Genomic DNA, 17000 nt, shown 5'->3' with positions numbered 1-17000 from the left:
CTTGTTCCCTGGACTGATTTCCATCACGATGCTATGAGTCAAGGCAGGAACCATCCTATCTGCTTTGTTTGTTTAACACGGATATGTTTGGTTTTCTGCCTCCAAATGAAGACAGTTGTTTACAGCCTCAACAGTCAAAATATTTAATAAAGAACACCTGCAAGTAAAAAGGACTGAGAGTATGGAAAAAACCCAGTCCACTGTCCAGGTTGATAAAAGCATTTGCATAAGATGCCTTGATGTGCGAGCCATGCCTCCCTGTGCTTGGGGTGGCATGTTCAGGGCAGGGTCGCACCTGTGGGTTTTCCAAGGCTCGGGCCGCAGGCCTCGTTCTCCTTACCATTGTAAAGGCAATAAATGTGTCCATAAACCAGACCACGCTCTTCAAAGCAGCATGAGGATTTCAGAGTTTTCAGGTACATTTCAGCCCCATGAAATTAGACCCAGCTGATCAAAACCTATGCTAGGAATCCCACAGGGTCTAAGGACGCGGTTGTTGAACATTTTAACTTCAAACACTGCCACCAGTCAATGTATTCTGTGCTGGCAGAATATCCAAAAATGTCTGCGCCTCTATTTCCAGAGTGAGATTCCACGTGTGCCAGCGTCCCCGGGACATCAGGGACGGCGCCCGTGAGTCAGTGAACTCACTCCTGTGCTGTGCGATGCTGGGCTGGAGAGCTTTCCAGGAAATTAAATTACGCATGGGTAAAACATAGTATCGCGAGAAAGCTATCACCACAGTGCCATCTTAGGCAGGATAACCCACTGGCAGATAAAAGTTGCAAGACTCTTACACATGAAATCCTCAGTCATCCCTGCTTACACATGAAATCCTCATTCTGCTGCTGTTTAGATGTTCTTAAACACATAGCTGCTGCGTATGTGTGGCCTCTCTGTTGTGAGTTTCCTTAACTGTAAAATGGGTAATAATGCCGGCCTCTTTAGGGAGAGCTATGGAGAGCCATGTCTTAGGATGGCTAAAGCGCTTAGAACAGTGTCTGGCGCATAGTAGGTCTGCAGTTCTTAGTACTCATGTTAGAGCTCTGTTTTTCCCTATTGGAGTTTTCCTTCTTTTAACTTTGTGGAGTTTGAAGCAACAGTTAGCTAGGGGTTGGTTTTTACCTCAGAAGAAAACAAATACCGAGGCAAGAGGCTGGAAGATTTAGCTTTTGACAGAAGGATGTTCTAGGTTAACACCAGAACCCTCCATTATCCCCACTCCAAACATATAAACGTTGGTTAAAATATTACTTGGAAAAAAAATATTTGTTTTCTAAAAATGTCATAACCTATAGCCAAAAATGAACAAAGAACTCTCAAAGGCAGTGGTTAGTGAACAAGCAATGTTGTGGCACCCTGCGGTCTCAGGGCCCATATCAGACTCAGATATAAGCCATCAGTGTTGGTAGCCAAGGCTTTAACATCCATGCCAGGACAGCAAGTATAGTCTGCCCTGGACCATACCAAAAGGCCTCTACATAGCACAAAACCCGGGGAACTACCAGGCACTAAGACAATTTTACCACCTGGGCTGGTAATTTGTGATCTGCTGGAGCTTGCTTCACACGTTGGTGTGGGAATATGAATTTAAATACTTACATGGTGCTGAAATTCTAAACATAGAAATTAACTTGAAGGTAGGTCCCAGGTCAGTAAAACCACTAGTGATCTTAGAAGAAACACATGTTCATTTTTAAAGAATACTTTCACACCAGAATGTACGGGGTGCCCATGGGAAAAAGACATCCTGAGCCTAGAATATAAAACTGCAGACCATAAGGAAATAATTTGCCATGGGGAAAAGTTAAGAGACTCAGCATGCTGGAGGGTTAAGTCCTCCAGAATCTTCGGATAATAAAACAATGTAAAAGTGACTATTTAAAAATTCACATTTGAAATTGTTAGAATAGTGAAGAGAGGAGAATTATAAAGAAAGAAGTATGGTGGGGGGAAAAAAACAGGTAAACTTGGAAAGGTAGGATTTCTAGAGATTAATGTTATTAAAATTGATAAGTCAATGGATGGGTAAAAAGCATATTAGACATAGCTGAAAAGAGACTTATTGAACTGGATGACACCCCTGGAGAAATTATCCAGGAAAGAATTCATAGAAACACAAAGGTGGAAAATATAAATCAGATATTAAGAGAACATATTAAGATATTATTGAGATATTTTATTAAAATATATTGTTAAGATTTTTTACTAGAGAATAGGAGGTCCATAAGGAAACTATACAGCGAATGGCAGAGAGGAAACATTGGAAGTAATACTTGCTAAGGAAGTATTAAGCATTAAAGGAAGATGTAATAAATTCCTAGGCTGAAGAAGTGCACCAAGTTCCAAACATAATAAATACAAATTATATCACAGTGAACTGCAGAATACCAAGGATAAAAAGAAACCCGAAAGAAAAAATACATTAACTACAAAGGAACAATTACTGATTGTAAACTTTGTATCAGCAACAGTGGAGGCCAGAAAGCAATCAAATAAAATCTTCCAAATTATGAGAAGAGATAGTCAACTCAGAACTCTATTCAAGAGTGAGAGCAAAGATACTTCCTGACAAAGATTTGAGAGGTTATCATTCACAAACCCTGTCTGAACAAACTACTGAAGAAGGCAATTGAGCCCAGAAAATAATATGGAACACAAAAATTATTGGTAGAAAGGCTAGTAGGAAAATATATGGGTGACTATAGTAAGCAATGCCTGTAGAAAAACAGCAATAATAAGATGATTACACGTCCATTTAAACTTTAGGGGAGTTTAAATATGAGATCGGAGGTGATAATGATGACCGGTACTAAAGCATTTTATGATTTTGTGTTATTTGAGAAGATAAAAGGCCTTAATAAATTTTAGATTTTAAGTCAAAATGGATATTAAAATTTTAAGGGTAACCTATAAAAGAAGAGAAATAGAATATAATTTCGAATCTAGAAGAGTGGAAAAGGGGGGTTGGATAAATAACACTAAACCAATTCAATAGAAGGCAGGAAAAGTAGAAAAAAATGAAGCCAAGTAAAAGCATAATCATATAGCTTTACTGGTGGCACTCTGTGAGACCTGAGCAAAACACGTCCATGCAGTGCTTCCTTCCTTCACTTTTTTATGGAACCATGTCATTTTTTTTTAAGCAAAACAAAAACATGAATGAGGAAAAAAAAAAAAAGAATGAGAGGTGACTTGCATAAAGGATGGGAGGTGAATACACCTAAACCAGGACAGATAAATAAAAGTTAAAAAGAGAAACAAATTTGACAAAGAAGAGGATGTCTTCTTGCACTAAGACCTAGAATGAGATGATGGTCCCTGGGAGTCAAATTTAGCATGAAAACAGGCATTTCCTGGCAGAGGGATGAGCTGTGGGCAATGATGTCATTGGTCGCGGCGGTCAGGCTAGAGACTTGCTTTCGGGCAGGGGTAGGCCTTTGACCTGCCCTGCGTGCATGAGCATCTGTTCGGTCGTCAGTGATGAGTGGCTGCTTGTCCTTTGTCAACCCTCAGGGAGGGCTCAGGGCCATGCTGACAGGGTCAGGGGACCCCCTTGGGCCACATGGAGCTGAGAAGATAGATAGGGGTTATTTCGGGGTCGGTATAGTATATATTCATTGCCCAGACACAGTGTGCTGTGTGTGCTTATTCTAAAAGGGAAGTTTTCTCCCAGAACCAACATTGGTCCCTGAGCTGGTGATCTCATCTGAGAACATTTCGGGAGTCTCAGCCTGAGGTTCTCCTGAGGGCATGGACAACGTCCGAGGTGATGGAGCCTTCCGGGTGGGGCCTCAGACACCTGAGGAACCCTCACTTGGTCACGGAGGCCTCCCTCCATGCTGCCTGAGACAGTCACCGTGAAAGGCCCTGGCATAAGCAGCCATGTGCACACAGTCATTACCGCGCCATGCTGGTTAGGCTCTCCCTCCCTCACACCTGGCCCTTCCCAGCACTCAGCACATTGAGCGTTTCTGAACAGGAACCAGGTTTCCACAGTGGACCAGGCTGAGCTAAAAGTGGGTTCCCTTGAGGGGCCTGCCCCAGAGCTGAGCTGAAAGTGGGTTCCCCTTCGATTCAGAGGTCCAGAGTTTGACGTTACTCTTAAGAATCCTGGATGCTGCTGGGCCTGATTGGGAGCACCCCGTGTCAGGACAGGATTCCCAAACAGGAAGAAGCCAAGTTTCCGGGGAGCCAGTTGTGCTTAAGAAACACCGGTCCACACCCCCTCCCAGCCCCGGCCTCTGCCCAGCGGGGCTTGGCGATGGCTTTCTGGGCAGGCCCTAAGCAGGAGCTCCAGGGTTCCCACGCTCCGGGAATGTCTGACAAGCTGCCTCCAGAAGGAGGACCAGATGCCAGAGGGGCAGGGTTAGGGGTGAGGTACCTCACTTGGAGATGGGGAGCGTCCTGAGGCCTCTGAGATTAGGGTAAAGGTGGGTCCTCTGAAGCACCCGTATGCATTCCCAGCCTAGCACTGACCCCCGCTCCCCTAAGGACGTCCTTGCTTCAGTGTTTTCATTTTCCTCAGTAATGAAAACTGGCAATGGTTTGGGAGTCTTTCATCCAAATCTACATTTTTAATAACATTTCTTACCCAGAGATACGCACATGATCTCCACTCTACACATGGAAGGAAGTGCTCCATCATTAATCTGTGTTGGTTTCTTACCAAAAAGATGGTGTCTCTCATCTGTCCTAGTCTTCCTAAAAATCCTAAATAACACAAGTTAATTATATCAACAAATCAAAATTAGAAAACACCAATAAAAAATCTATACATTATATATATATATATATATATATATTTGTAGATTTTCTAGTTTAGCTTCCAGTCCTTATACACACAGCTGTGTGGGAAGAGATCTGACTTCTAGTTCCTTAACTATCTTTGTGTGAGGCGCCACCCCTTCCATCTTGGAGCATCAGCGTTCCCATCTGTAAAATGATGGTGCTGGACTGGACCATTGCTTTTGGTCCTCACGCTCTACACTAGGTCCTAGTGTTGGTGAGTCCAAGGCCCACAGCCGCAGGGCTGGAGGCAGACCAGGTCTCCCGGGATGTTTCAGAGATCGGAGAGGCCCGAGGTGCCAGCCCTTTGCTGAGGCTCTGTGGAGGCCACGGAGATGGCAAGGGATGGCGAGGTGGGGTCCTGTGCATGTGGTAGCACCCACAGAGGGGGATGCAGCCTCCTCCCAGGGCTGACTCTCCTTTCTGAGTGAGGATGTGCCATCTACTAGGCCCTGTGCTCACCTGTTTATATCACCCGCTCAGGGCATGCTCACCACAACCTGATAAGGTTGGAATTTTACATTTAATAGCGGAGACCTGAGGCTCAGCAGCAGAGGCTTATCCGAGGTCACAGAGATAGACCGTCAGCAGAACAGTTCAGTAAAGCAGGCACCCTGTCATCCTGTATCCCGGCCTCCCCCCCCCCACCGCCCCCCGTGAGTGATGCTTAACCTCAGAGTAGCTCACGCTCCATCATCTGCAAGGAAAGATGGTGACAGCTCAGACTTCGGGAGGATGAGAATACCAAACAGGCGGCAGCATAAATCGTGGGCGTCTGCCCTTTACTGTGTGCAATCGTCCTGAGCTGGGCCACCCGGGGAGGGCAGGGTGTAGACAGGAGCGAAGGCACGACGTGGGCAGTGAGACCAAGAGTTCCGTGCCAGACCTGCCTGTGCCCCCGTGGTGAAAAGCCCAGAGCTCACAAGGTGCCAAGGGCGTGGTTGGCGTCCGCCTGCTCTGCGCAGCCTCTGCCAGCTCTTCTACGTGGTTCGCAGCTGTATTGGGTTCCAGGGTTTTACCCACTTCCCCAGACCCAGCTACCGTCAGGGCAATGTAAGTGGGTTGAAATCCTGACAAAGCTCAGTTCTGTCCTTGGGAGGCAGGCGTCAGGGACCTCGTGCAGGTGTCCTGAAGTCCCCAATCCTCCTCCTACTGGCTACACAACTTCGAGCAAGTTATCCTGCCTGAGCCTCCATTTCCTCACCAGTCAAGTGCAGATAATATTACTTCGCATGAATTGGTGGCGCTTCGATACGGATGTAATGCTGAAGACAGCGTGGTCAAAACTCCTTCCCCGCTCCGCCCGCCCCGGCCAGCTCCAGCTCTGAGACTCCCTGGCCCTCCTAAGGCTGTCCCTCTCCCTCTCCTGGCTGTGGCCTCAGCCCCCTCACTGGGGACCAGGAACTGGGGGTGAGGGAGCTCTCCCAGCAGCATGCCAATCAGCTGTGGTGGTCACCGGGCACATTCGGCTTTCTCCGTGCAAGCCAGGGAGTGCCTTGTGTGGGGTGCTGGGTTTTTCATAGGGAAACACAATTTTCTCAGCTTACCTCCTCAAAAGCAGTTTGAAATGTGGTTGATGATTGAGCTGGTTTTAAAGAAACTGAAGGACAGACAGGGAAGGGCATGCTTGCTAGGATGATGTCCCTTTCTCCTGTACCTTAGAGGAACCAACCTCTCTCTTTGTCCCACCCTCCCCTCCTTGGTCTCTCCGTCAGTCTCTCAGTCTCTCTCCGTCTGTGTATCTCTCTCAAGGTCTGTCTTACTTGCTCCATTTTGGTCTCTTCTTCTCTCCCTGTACCCCCTCCTCTTTCTCTCTTCTCTTTAGGTCTCTCTTATACTCTCATAGTCTCTCTTCTTTGCTATCTTTGTCAGCCTCTCTCTCTCTCTCTCTCTCTCTCTCTCTCTCTCTCTCTCTCTCTCTCACACACACACACACACACACACACACACACACACACCGCTTGCTCCCTCTCTCTTCCTCGAGCCCGTGAGTTACTGATGGCTACATGAAGATTACATGTTCATGAGTGTGAGCTAATCCTGCTGTGATTGCAAGTACTTCTAGTGACAGGTACATCCTGCTCACCTTGAGAATATGTCCATTTACCCACAGGAAGACAGCCACATCGTCCAGAATTGGAGAAAAGAGTGTTTGCCACCTGTGGGAGAGTTTGCCTCCTGCACTTAGGTAACAGATTCAGGACCAAACGTGTGCCCATGGACGGCAGAGCTGAGCCATTCAGCCTCCCCAACCCACAGCCTCTTGATAGCCAGGAACTGGCTGAGTTTTCCAGGCACTGAGTGTTTGCTGAGACTCTGAGTATTGTCGGCAAGCCTGCAGCAGAGCCTGTGTCTGCCCCGCACCCGCTAAGACAACTTATTTGCTGCTGCCCTGGCTGTTTTCACTCGCATATTTGCTAGGAATGTGCTGATGATGAGTCATTTGCCTCTTAAAGGACCTCTGCAGAGCAGCAAGTTCTGGCCATTTCTAGTTTGAGTGGCTGCAAAACGGAAATTAAATGAGACTTCACTTTCAGTGTTCCCAAAGTCAGCCGTTGCACACACAGCTGCCACCCTCCCGACGAACCAGAAGTGGTGAGGTTCGGTTGCATGGGAATCAGCGCCTTTAGCTGCCCATGAAGGGCTCCCTCCTGCCTCCTCTATGAGTCTCCAGGCAGAGAGTTCTTTAGCACCTGCTCCCAAGAGCCGGCTGTGAATGTGTGCGCTGGCTCTGTACTTATTCCAAAGCACATGCTCAGTAAGAGGACCGTGTTCCCCCTGCGGGGCTGCTGCAGGGTCCCCTCTGTGGCCGGAGACCAACCCTTGATGCTCTGGAATGTCTTACAGATAGGTTGTTGTTGTTTTTTTCTGGGTAGAGAAGTGGCACTATCTGAGGCAGTCACATTTCATTTTTATACCAAAATTCACAGCTACTATCCAGGGTAATATAAATGTATTGAAATCCTTGACAAAGAGATAAAAACAAGAGAGGAGCCAGGAAAGTTCTCTGGGTGAAGGTAGCCTGCAAATCATCCCTAAATGAGAGTTAGCCTGAATTCAAAGCATCTTCCTACAGCAATAAGAATTGTTACTTAATAAATACAAGCTGTTTGCATGCAGGGAGCTCTAGCCATCACGCTCAGGACCTCAATTTATCCCGATGACAACCATGCGAAGTAAGACGGGGATATCCCCACTTTACAGAGAGGGACACAGGGCCTCATGCTGACGTCAGCTGGGACTAGATCTGAAGTGTCCCGAATGCCGGCACCAGGCTCTTGTCACTGCGTTCTCACGTAAGGGACAGTAGACAGTGCCACTGAGCAGTGTCTGGGAAGAGCCACCTTGGGGTGCAGAGAAAGCCGTGGAGGTCTGGGTAGCAGAGGCGGTTCTCTTTCTGGGCCCGCAGAGGGTGGGGATTCTCAGGTGAGCTGTTCTAAGCCTCACACGAGGCATGCTTTTCTTGGACACGTGATGGTTCTCATCAACGTAGAACAGAGTTCCCCTCACATGTAAGCTAGCGGGTGTCTTCTACACTTCCTTTCTTGGTTAGTGAAGAAAACGGGAATTTTAATTATTTCTAGTTCCTTTTTTTTTTTTTTAAAGCCCAATTTGTGCAGTGGAAGTGGCCTTTCTTCCAGTGTTGTCTTCCAAGTTCTATGCAAGGAGGCCTGTGAGAGAAACATCCTTCTCAGAAAGCAGTCTTCTTCCTACATTTCAAGTCTCTGCAGAGAGGGGGCTCGGAGTGCGTGATACATCACTTCCGCTGCTGACTTTCATTCACTTCAAGGGTCCATGCCTGGGAGATAAAGAAATTGCCCAGGTTGCTATGCAGCAGAGAAGGTGCCACACCCAGCGGACAGAGGACCTGCATGGACCTACTACCTGGGCAGAGGTTCATCTGGGAGAGGGTGGACAGGGGGCAAGGGACAGCAGAGCCCGGTTAGTGGACACTGAAGCAGCCACTTGGCTGGAGAGTGATGGATGCTGGGAATTTGGAGTGGGGATAAGAGGGGCGAGGGACCAAAGGGAAATAATGGGAGTGGACATTCTTGCTGGGAGGCCTAGCAGGCTGCAGGGAGAAACTGCAGCCAGCACCTCTAGTTCAGATGGTTTGGGAGGGGGCTAAGGAGGCGTCCTGTGGGCTGTGGCAGGATTGACAGCAGGAAAGGGTTTCATCTTCTGCTGACCCCCTGTCTGCCTCTGCCCAGAGGCTCCCACCTGCCCTGGAGCCTCCTGGCTTCCCACCACCGTGCCCCGCAGGCATCTTGCTGAACCACGAAACCTGGTGGTGAGAAGCTCTGTGAGGAAGGGAAAAGCTGGCTGGTGAACTGGCCTTCGCCTGTAAGCTAAGTAATGAGACCCGTCCGGGGCCAGGGTCAGGGGGGTCTGGTCCATGATGAGGACGGCTAGCCCATCCATATGTGACTCAGATGGGCTTAGAAGGTCTGGCTTTAGGAGAGAGTGCAGTCATAGCCCCAGCCTTGTCGTTGGGGTGGGCGCTGAGCGAGGGCTCACTGTGGGGTGCACATGTGTGGAGGCGTGCGTACACACCCTTTGCCGGCTGCTTGGCTTTCTCTGAAGATGGAGCGTCCACGAGACCCTCAGGTCTCTGTGCAGCCCTGGTGGGTTACCTGCAGGGGCCAGGGGGGCTGCCTTCCCAGGGCACACAGCCCCAGGTGGGCCTACTCTGAGCCTCCCTCCTTTTGACAAATTGAAGCTGACCCTTACACTGGCTGAGGGATCCCCAAACCTCTGCCCTTCAAGGGAGGCCTTGGGACACCCTACCCTCACACACACCATCTTCTCCTCCCCTCCGACCCTCCTGGCTGTGTGCTGTGGTAGGGGAGCCCCCTTGCTCCTGCTCACTCTCTTGACAGCTGGGCCTATAAATCTGTGTTCCCACTCGGACTAAGGGTGAGCTGCAGGGCCCTGCTCTGGGCAGTCAGCTGGTTGCCTGGCAGGAAGTGATGGGCACCAATGGGCAAGGCAGGGGGTCAGCCTGTGTTAGCCCCTGCAGCGTTCTCTGGAAGCCGGCCACTCCTGTGGCTTCCTCAGGGCCTGTGACAATCAAGGCTGAGCCAGACTGACCCCTGCGCAGCCCCCACCCTCGCCGGCGATGTTTCCCGGGAGCCTGGCCATTGTTAACGGTCTCCCTCCCGCGCTGTCCTCCGCGGCGGCGTGCCGTCAGTGTCGCTCCACAGCCTGAGCCGGAGCAGTGCCAGCCAGAAGCCTGGATCTGAGTTTGCGTCTCTTGGCATTGCAGTCTGGGCTCCCTTGTTCTTTTTCAAACAAACAACTCGCGTGGCATTTTCCCCCCTTCATCGATTAGCATTCGTTTTTAGTGAAACTGGGACTGCGTGTGCAGGCGGACTGCCTGGCTGTGGTCCTGCTCGTCTTTCTCAGATGTCTCCCCTTCCCACCTGGAGTCAGCTGCCTCCCCTCCCTCCCGCCTCCCTCCCTCTGTCCCTTGCTCTCCAGACCCATTATCCCCAGGAGCTGGGATCCAGTTCTCTCTGCCTATGCTCGGGGTTTGTTGCTGTAGGGGTGCCCTCCTAGGTGCCGAGGACAGGAGTCAGAAGTTTGCAGCCCTCCTCCCTCCCCCCCCCCCTGCCCCACCATCCTCCTTGCGTTAGGCTGCTGTCCTAGGAGCGGAACGTTCCCTCCTCGTGGTGGGTCAATTCTGGATCACTCCCTGCTTGTAGGGACTGTGTCTGGCCTGTCACCCTTGCAAATCCAGGCAGTGACACAGAGCCTGGCCCACAGGGGGCATGCACAAACATTTGCTGAATGAATGAACAAAGAAAATGTTCATTCATTCAGATTAGCACCTGTGAGTGGCTTAGCGCCTGTGATGAGTCCTTCCACAGCAGTGCTTGGAAGCTCAGGAGTGGTTAGGATCAGAACCAAAACCTAGGCCCTGCTGGGGGGCTCAGTTGGTTGGAGCATCGTCCTGTACACCAAAAGGTTGTGGGTTTGATTATTGGCCAGGGCACATATCTAGGTTGCAGGTCCAATCTCCAGTCAGGGTGCCTATGGGAGGCAACTGATTGATACTTCTCTCTCTCTCTTCCTCTCTCTCTAAAAATCAATAAAAATGTATCTGCGGGTGAGTGAGGAAGGAAGGAAGGATGGAAGGAAGGAAGGAAGGAAGGAAGGAAGGAAGGAAGGAGGGAGGGAGGAAGGAAACGGACAACCCAAACCCCAAGCAGGGATTAAAGGCCCAAATACCTGGGCCCCATGCTCGCTGCTTGTGCAGGCACCAGACGTAGGCCTGCTCTCAGAATATGCTCAGCAAACATTGTGGCCCCCGCCACCGCCGGGCTGGCTCATTAAGCTTATTAGGCAGTGGCCACTGTCCCTGCAGCCTGGACTTCGGGGGCATCTGGGATTGCCGGGGCTGCGTCTGTGTCACGGGCTGGCTCGTCTTCCCCCCTCCCCACACGTCTCAGCTGTGATGTGCATGGCCTGCTGCTCGGTCAGTGGTAAAGCCTTCGGGAGAGAAGTCTCATTTAGTGTATGTGTTGCCGAAGCGAACAAAGGAAGTAAACATCAAGTTTTTCTTCCCGGGAACACAGAGGCTCATCATCTAACGAAGCATTTCTTCAGGGTCATGTGGAAGGTCATCTGAGAGCAGAGGCTTAAGGATTAGATGTGAGATTCTAAGAGAGGCATCACTGGAGAAAACACAGCAGAAAGACTGGGACAGAGGAGACGCTGGCCCCCAGCACTCACACACACAGGCCCTCTCACCTGCTATCCAGCAGCTGCGGCTACTGGTAGACATGGATTTAAGTTGGCCCAAGGTTAACTTGACCCAAGCCAGGCATTATCAGGGCAAGGGGGTGGCGAAGGTCAAATGGGAGAATGCCTCCCAAAGCAAACCTTGGTGAATCTGAAAGCGCTTTACTTTTCCGGCCGTCACTGGGAGCGATGTTCTGGCCGTTGGTGCAGTAAGATGGCTGTGCGAGCACTTTGGTGGCATTTGGCTTTTCAGTCTCACTGAGAAACTCAAATAGTAGTAACGGCAAATGCAGGGCGGGGCCAACGTAGGTTTACAGTTGTTTGTATAGAAAATAATACAATAATTGATAAATAATAATACAAGAATAAACTCTGTTTCCCATACTCACGACTATAAACCTACTTTTGCCCCACCTGTATTTATACAGGGCTTACTCTGCACCAGGTTCAGATGGGAGACAATGAGATCGATATTAAAATTCCCATTTTACAGATGAGGAAACTGAGGCTTACAGAGGTGAAGTCATTTGCCCAAGATCCTGGGGCCAGTAGATGGCAGAGCTTAGCTTCAAACCCAGGCATCGAGCTCCAGCATCGGTGTCCCCCGCACTGTTTGCTCTGTGTGTGTGTGGGGGGGGGGGGGGGAGGGAGGGACAGCTGTGGTCAGCAGTGTGGGATTCCATCAGATGCACACCAGTTTTTTCTCGCTTTATGTATCAAACGCTTTGATAAACATTGTCCCATTTGATCCTCATGGAGAAGGAGGGAAGAGTGTCACCTTCTTTGTTCAAAACAATTTTTGAGTCTTGTACGTAGTTTATTTTGTTTAAGGAGATGAAAGGCATAGTAGCTACACCTGTATGCATTTCCCAAAGACCACAGAAAGAACTCATGGCACACAGGTAGTCTTTCATTTTTGTCAGGCATCTGAGTCTGTTTATTTTTTTGAAAATGGTGTATTAACTTTAATAACAAAAAGGTCACTAGGTGGTCATATCCTCTCCTGGTCATTCATACCCTCCACCCCTCAAATCCTCAATGTTGGTTTTATAAAGGATTCAAAAGCAGCCCCTAGGGACCATTATCCCTCAAACATGGATTAGGATTCAAAGAGAGACACAAAACTCAGCTCCTCTTTCATTTAAAAAATAAAGTGGAGAAACTTTTAGGTTAAAAAAAAAACCACACACACATAAAATATTCTCATAGCTGCCTCAGGAGTGGACCTTAATCCTTCCACCTGGAGAGATGCCTTCATATCTGCAGGAGGCCATGGACTCAAGCCAAACTGAGCCTATTCCTCATTCTCTCTCCGGCTCTTCAGTGGCTTTTCTTAGGCCTTCCAGGAGATTTTGAGTGGCTCCATGCCTGCGACTGTGGTGACGACCCGGGGACTTGGAACAGGATGCTGCCGTGCCCTCTTGGACTCCGGCTCTGATGCTTCTCTCAGTGTGTGTTTGGCGGGGGAGGGGGGGGGCGGGGGCTCCTCCTTCTCCTACAGCACAGTGTGGGAGAACAACGGGGCTGGTCCAAGTCTCAGTAGCTTCTCTGGTGGTGATCAGGTAATGGTACCCTGTCCACTTTCTCCTCCTCCTCTTCACTGGATTCCACCTCATCCATGTCCTTGTCTAGAGCGCTAACCCGAGGCTCCACTCTCGCGGCTTGCCCAGGCACTCGGTGTTCCTGTGGCCGGGCCAGAATGATATCAGACTCTCTCACTGTGAGCAGTTCATCAATGAACTCATCTACGTGCACCAGTTCGAACTTCCCACTTTGGTTCTGGCTCTTAATTCTTCTACAGTCATTGTACAGAGGCTCCAAGTACTTGTAGTGGCTCCAATCAATTGCAGTGCCTGGTGGCCTCATGTAAAGTGCTCCCAACATGTGGATATACTTGAAGTCTTCATTTTTTATAAACCCAACAATGAGATCCTTCTCCAGTGGAATCTGAAGCATCCTCAAGGTCAAACACAGAAAGGGAGCTGGCTTTATGTTGCCACCGTAGATGCCTCCCACAAACCTGAACTCCATGGCTTCATTGACTACAAGGTCAGGCGTAAGTCCCAAGCACTCCTCTTTCCAGTACTTGGGCTCCTAGATTCGCGCCTGAATGATCCCATCCACCAGATATCAAGGGCAGGTGCCATGGATGCTGTGAGCATCCTGGACCCTGCAGTTTGTCATTTTAGAACGCCTTCAGTTCTATTTCTGTCAGGTCCTTTAGTGTGTCATGTCCAGGTTTAAAAAATAAATAAAAAACCCAGTGAGAAAAGGAGAAAGGTGAAGGAAGTCTCATTTACATAGCTCAGGCGACCATCTTGAAATTGGAAATGTTGCACAGGTTCCTTTCAAAGACAGTGCCATGATACTGATGGAATCCTGCTTCTGTTTAACTCAATGGCTGGTGTTTTTCCCTCTGGTGAAACCAGTCCACTAGAAGCCTGTGGGTGCAGGGTGCAAGCCATGGCAGCCAGAGGTGACCCAGCTCCAGCAGTGTCTCCTTACCCAGCTCCCACATAGGGCCATGACCATGAGACCCGTGACTGGAGCTTGTGACCAGCTCTTAAGGCCTTTACTCAGGAGGTCTCAGGGGAGGGTCTCAATAGAATAGTCATCAGCTTTCCAGGTGTGTCTCCTCAGGGTTGTGGTCTCTGCTGATTGGTTGGCGTCAGGGCAGGGGCTCATTCGTCATCGTAGCTGGTCCTGGTGTCAGCCATGGCATGGTCCTACCTGGCCTTGCTGCTATCTGGGTCTGGAGCTGAAACACAACTGAGGCCTAGACATTATCTCTAGTTTGACCAAAACTCTGTCTGTGTGGTCAATAGACTTGAGGCTTTTTTCCTCTGATTATTTGATGCAGGAGTATTTCATTTTTTTAAACATCTTTATTGAGATAAATTTACATACCATAAAACTCACCCGTGTTTACTGTACAATTCAATGGTTTTATTATATTTACAGAACTGTGCAACTATTACTGCAATCTAATTTTAGAAGGTTTCCATCATCACCCCCAAAAGAAACCTCATGCCCATTTGTAGAGACTAATCCACTTTCTGCCTGTAGATCTGCCTCTTCTAGACATTTCATATAGGTGGACTAAAAATAAATTTGTGGCCTAGTGGGTCTGGCTTCTTTCACTGAGCAAATGTTCTTGAAGTTCTTCTGTGTATCAGAACCTCATTTCTTTTCATCACTGAATCCTACAGCATCCTATGTGCCACATTTTGTTCAACCATCCACTAGTTGAGGAAGATCTGAGTGGTTTCCATTTATTGGCTATAGTATCATTCTCTTTGGATGGAAATGAAGTGGGTCTCAGATACCCTGTTACAGTTAAGTCATCAGTGGAGTCAGGCTAGACTCAGGCTGGTGACTCCCAGTTCATTCATTGACCCAAGCAAACACGTATTTTGCTCCTTCTGTGTGCCTGGCACTGGTCTGAACCCAGGGAGCCTGCAGTGAGCAAGACACAAAAGGCCCCTGTCTCCATGGGACCACCATTGCAGTGGAGGGAGACAATTAGCAAGTGAACAAACTTACAAGTGTTAGGTACTGGTAAGTGTGCTATGAAGGAAATAACATGAGACAATACAAGAACATGTAACAAGGAGTTCAGAATTTTTTTCAACGTTTCTATTTTATTTAAACTTCTCTAGATGCTTTCCCCAGCATTGGACATTTTTGTTTTACTTAAAGAATTACCCAAATAATTTCACTTCACGTGGAAAATATTCAAAGATTTGAGACAGAAGGAATGACTTTTAGCTGTATACTTTCAAGACTCACCCATGGGCTGCCCTGTGGGTGGGATGTGGCTGGTCTCCATCCTAAGTGTACATCCCTCCCCTATCCCCCCAAGTTCCTGCCCCCCCCCCTCCACCTGAGAAGGCAGCATCCTTTCCATTCCACAATTGAGGGCAGCTCAGTGGCCTCGGGAGCCTGCAGCCGAAACTGCATTACTGTGTGTGAGCCGATTACCCCAGTTATCTGGCCATGTAAAAAGCCACAGTTTCACTCTTCATGAAAAATTAAAATCTTATCCTGATCTGATGGAAGGAAACGGATGAGGCAACGTGGGTGAACTCGGCCATTGTTGATCAGGCAGATGATAAACTACTCATTTTCTTGACTCGGGGGATCCATGGAGAATCTTAAAGAGAAAATCACGGAAGAAATTAAGATTACATTTGCAGGCCTCTGATATTGGGAATGCATTCTAAAATTGCAACAAAATAAGGCTCTCTCCTGAAAATGCATTATTTACCCCCTGCCTATTACCGCAGTTACAGATACTCATGCCTGTGGTTCAAACCCGAGTCGCTGATAGAAGCAGACCAGGCGACTTGTATCTCACCAGGAAACTTAGAATTTCAGATGAGCAGTCATGGTATTTTTAGACTGGTTGTGTGTACAGTCACATCATAAATCGTGAGGATGAAGGTAGCTGTGTGCATCTAAGTCCATCTGAGGCCACAGCATACATTTTGAGAGAGGAAAAAAAATCAAGAAATTGGTTACCTACTTAATTCCCACCTATTTTTCATCAGTAAAATCTTGGAGGAGCATGGAAAGTGGCTTGGGGTTCAACGGGGCCTCCAATGGAAGAACATAATTTGCTCCCTAATGAAACTCGCTCTTACAGTCGTATTTACTAGCGTAAGACTGGGAAAGAGAAAATTGTCCCACTGGTGTTAATGGATTGGCATCCGCCTCAGATGCCATCACTGATGAAGTCACATAAGCCGGACAATGGAAACTTTTCAATAATTGAAGCACAAAGTAATATGAAATGTCTGCAATGAGAGGTGTGCTTTAGTACCCGCCAACGGCGTTATCAGTTATCTGGGCAAATTTCTCTCTGAATTCTCTGGGAAAGTGGCACTTTTCAGCAAAGAAAGAAAAAGGATCTTGCAGAGTTTTGAAGATAAAGTTTAAAGAAGATGCTTTCAGTAAAGTTGTCACCCGAGCCAATTAAAATGCAGCCGGTTGTTCTCTCAGAGAAGAGAAGCAGACAAAACATTAAGGGGTCAAGTCTGCCACCCTGTACCTTCCTGAAGAGAGAAATACTGGAAACCGGGGAAAAAGCAGGAACCCCACAGAGCAGTTTGATTCCCAGCTCTGAAGCCACATATGTTCTCCAGTCTCGGTTTCCTCATCTGCAAGGTGGGGACTTATAAGCCCCGTCTCCACAGGTTTGCTAGGAGGATTCAATGAGAAGTATGAAAACACTGAGCAGAGTAGTCAGCATAAAGTAGATGCTCCACGGAGTGGCAATCTGGCGGATAGGCAGGGAAGAAGTGGAATTTGTTAGAATAGCAGGGAGCATCAGAGAGAAAATGGTGGAACTGCTTATTGGTCATTTATGAGAAACTTGACTCCCTCTCTTGAGAAATCAGAACAAAATTTTTATAACTCCCCCCTCCCCTTTCCTTCTTTCCTCCCTTCCTCCCAGCCTCCCTCCCTGA

At 48.4% G+C, this 17000-nt stretch overlaps 1 protein-coding gene and 1 pseudogene across 1 annotated transcript in view; one reads left to right on the top strand and one right to left on the bottom strand.

Annotated features, from left to right (window-relative positions):
- FSTL4 (follistatin like 4) overlaps positions 1 to 17000 on the top strand; it is a 334585-nt gene that overhangs the window by 83833 nt on the left and 233752 nt on the right. The window lies entirely within an intron of this gene.
- On the bottom strand, positions 12853 to 13716 carry LOC103289496 (pre-mRNA-splicing factor 38A-like; annotated as a pseudogene).

This window comes from Eptesicus fuscus, chromosome 6 (genome assembly GCF_027574615.1).
Source record: "Eptesicus fuscus isolate TK198812 chromosome 6, DD_ASM_mEF_20220401, whole genome shotgun sequence".
NCBI classification, from domain to species: domain Eukaryota; kingdom Metazoa; phylum Chordata; class Mammalia; order Chiroptera; family Vespertilionidae; genus Eptesicus; species Eptesicus fuscus.
This window is presented reverse-complemented; position numbering and strand designations above follow the sequence as displayed.